Source organism: Lupinus angustifolius, unplaced genomic scaffold, assembly GCF_001865875.1.
Source record: "Lupinus angustifolius cultivar Tanjil unplaced genomic scaffold, LupAngTanjil_v1.0 Scaffold_497, whole genome shotgun sequence".
Lineage (NCBI taxonomy): Eukaryota > Viridiplantae > Streptophyta > Magnoliopsida > Fabales > Fabaceae > Lupinus > Lupinus angustifolius.
This window is the reverse complement of record NW_017727866.1, coordinates 12,722-16,518: the sequence shown is the minus strand read 5'-3', so window position 1 is coordinate 16,518 and position 3,797 is coordinate 12,722.

Genomic DNA, 3,797 nt, shown 5'->3' with positions numbered 1-3,797 from the left:
TTTCTTGCTCCTTATGTTGATCAAGTTGGCTAAGTTCTATTTCATGTTCCTGCAGTTTTCCAAACAAAGCAGCCAAAGACATTTTGGATAAACTTTTCTTTTCAGAAATTGCAGTTATCTTTGGTTGCCATGTTCTGGTGAGTGATCTTAGAACTTTCAAGTTTAAGTCACTATTTGATAGAACTTTGCCAAGTGCAATAAGGTGATTGGTAAGGTGAGTAAAACTCTTTTGTAAATCAAGAATTTTTCTCTAGGCTTCATATGAAATATTTCGTATACCTGGGAAAGAGTGTTGAGTCTCGACCTTTTTACTTCCTCCGTTCCTTCGTGTGTGGTCTCTAGAGTATCCCACATTTCTTTTGCAGACTTACAATTTGATACTCAAAAGAATTAATCAATACCAAGTGCGGAGGTGAGGATGTTCTTTGCCTTTAAATCATATTGCACATTCTTTTTGTCTTCATCGTTCCATTAAGATTTTGGCTTTATTTCCCTTATACTATTGATAACAGTAAAGGGTATATATGGTCCTTCTTCAATGGCATTCCATATGTCCAAGTCTTGAGATTCAATAAAGATCCTCATTCTAATTTTCCAGAAATCATAGCACTCTCCAACAAAGCTTGGAGGGCGGTTGATGTTGGAACCTTCTTCTAGGAATGATCTTGAGGTCATCTTGATATAGGACCAGACTTGAGAGTATCTTACTCAAATATAACTCTGGTGCCAATTGTAGGAATGAGGTTGCAACTAAGAGGGGGTGAATTAGTTGACTTAAAAATTATGACCACTTTTTCTGCAAAATCAAGAGTTAACGTGCAGCGAAAAATATATGCAGAAAAATAATCAAGATAAAATGAAAGACATAAGGGAGAAGAGAATACGCAGTGATTTTTATACTGGTTCACCTTCTAGTCTACCGAAGGCTACGTCCAGTACTCTTGCAGCACAAGAGATTTCTTCACTAAGAATTATGAGTTGTAATTACAATATCTCACCCCGAGATTTCTATATACCTTACACACTCCCTAATCCTTATTCACTCTTGGAAAACACATTTCCAAGTGATTCTAATCCCCTTTCTTTTCACACCCCGCGAAAGAAAGTATTCTTCAACAATATTGAAGAATGTACAACAATGGCAGATCGCATTTACAAGTATGAAAGTAGTATAACTTACAATCCAATCAACTCTTTATGTATACCAAGTAATAATGCTCTTTGAAAAACTTTGAAACACTTTTAAGAAACTTCATAAAAACAACTTTGAAAGTTAAGGACTAGTTGCAAAAAGTGTAGAGAAATAACTTCAGAATAAGTTTAAGAGCTTTTGGAAATTGTATAAGAGTAGTATGTTGTTTTATATTTGTGTTGTGAGAGTTAGAGCCTTTATATAGACTTTCCAAACACCCATGGTGCCTTTTTGAAAGTGTAGAAGTTGTTTGAAGTGAAAAGATTTCGTTTGGAGTGAAAACATTTCATTTTGAAATCTGAAATCTGATGCAACAGCTCTCAATAATCGATTACTGACAGTGGGTAATCGATTACCCAAACTCTCTGTCCACTATTCATTTAAAATTAAATTAGAGTTATCGATTACAACAATCTGGGTAATCGGTTACTCAACTTTTCAAAACTGGTAATCTGTTACTCAAAGACAGTAATGGATTACTCTGAACAATTTTAAGTTGGATAACTCTTTTCTCACACACGTAACCTATTACTTAGATGAAGTAACCCGTTACACACTATTTTTGAAAATTGTTTTAAGTATTTTAAAGTGTTTCAACTTTCTTTAAAAATAGTTTGAACATTACTACTTTGTATATTTAAGAGTTTTAGGATAGAAGTACCTATAGAGACTTAATCTAATTATCTTGAAGCTTTAATCTTCTTTGTCTTCATAAGTATTCTTCCTTTTCTTTTTTTTGGTGATGTTGGTGTCTTCAACAAAACCGTGCCAAGATCAGGAGCAAAAATCTTCTTCACAAAAAAAAAAACGGAAAACACCACATGTGATTCAAACACAAGAAATTCTAGCCTACAAAAACAATTTTTTTATAAACTAGCCCAAAATTATTGATGAGAGAGTATATATACCACCATGATTAAAGTATCACATTATTACCTTCCTTCTTCATTTAACATGTAACTTATAATAATATAAAAAATTGAAAATATTAAGAATGAATTATAAAAAAAATAAAAAGTAGGTGGGATATGTAAGTAATTGACATTTATACCTGGTGAAGAATTTCTATCCCTAATGAAAAAGGAGCAGTGTTGAGAACATAGTTTCTGTAGAGAAAAACGTTTTGATTTAGATAAGACTTGTTTTAGCCTCATCCAACGATTTCTCATGGTTGTATATCCAAATTCAAACATTTCTCTTCCTTCTCCCTCAAGAACCACATCAAAATGCTTTAAAGTCCTTAGCTGAGCCTCCCGGGAAATTCCCATGATATTTAATTCTAAATAATTCAACATATTTTCGTATACTTCTTTGTCCTTTATTATTGCCCATCTGTAATAAGGGTACATGATAATATTAAAAAGACTAAGTTAGTCGCTTAGTAGATAAACAATTTTGAATTTTATCTAATGTTTTACATTTACAAGTAACCAAAATTAAATACAGTATATTTTCTTTTAATCTTGTCATAATTTTTGGATATCATATAATTATTGAATTTAATATGTATACACTGAGAATATAACTGATTTTTACACTATTAACACATTACATGTCATTCATGACTAACAGAAAGGGTGTTGCTAGATAGAAGAGAATGGAAAGGGGTGAGAGTAAAAACTTATGTAATTTCTTCTCTTTGATAGTTTTACATTCAATGTGCTTATATATATACACTCTAACAGTAACCGTTTTGTATTCTATTATAACATACATGATGAATGAGACTCCTCTCTAGTAATGGAGAGGCAAGTGATGCCAAAAACTAAAGAAAATGTGATATGCTTTTACACTTATACTCTTATGTTTATTATGATAAGACAAATTTACCCTTCAAACTAAAGGAAAAAATTGCACTTGCGGAGCCTGACCCATAACTGATATGCTGATATTATTTATCTACAGATGTAAAAGGAATCCAATGATGTGGCAAAGTAAATGCAAAATGAAGGTATTATTAACTCCCTTCTAATAGATGTGTGTCACCAAGATTGTTTGTATTCTTGCCCCTTAATACCCCCACAAGTTGGGGGCATATGTTGGTGAGACCTAGCTTGGGACAAATGAGTTGAAACAGTTTGGGAGATAAGACTTTTGTATAGATGTCTGCAAGTTGTTCAATAGATGAGATTGGAAGTAATTTAATTAATCCTTTTTGAACCTGTTCTCAAACAATGTGATAGTCAATCTGTAACGCCCCGAAAAAATACTACTCAAAAACATTGCGGAAAAGTGGGTAAATTTTTTTTTGAATAAAGAGATTGTATAAAATTGTTTCGTTTTAAAACCTTCCTTTTACGGGACATCACTTTAAGTAACTCAAATGCGGAAAATCAACTTATCGTTATCGAATGATAACTTAACCTGATTCACAATTTCCTGAATAACACAATGCATATAAACGGTTAAGTCATCTTTAGTTCATACAAACTAAATCAACAAAGGCGGAAACTACATCGCCACTAACATATACAAAATCCAAAAAGAAAGGGCGAAAATATTAATCATCGCCCACAAACACTAAACAAAGACATGAACAAACTGAAGCCATCCTTCTTTTCAAAAGTCCCAAAATGATAAGCAACTCATAGTGGCTAACTCCAAA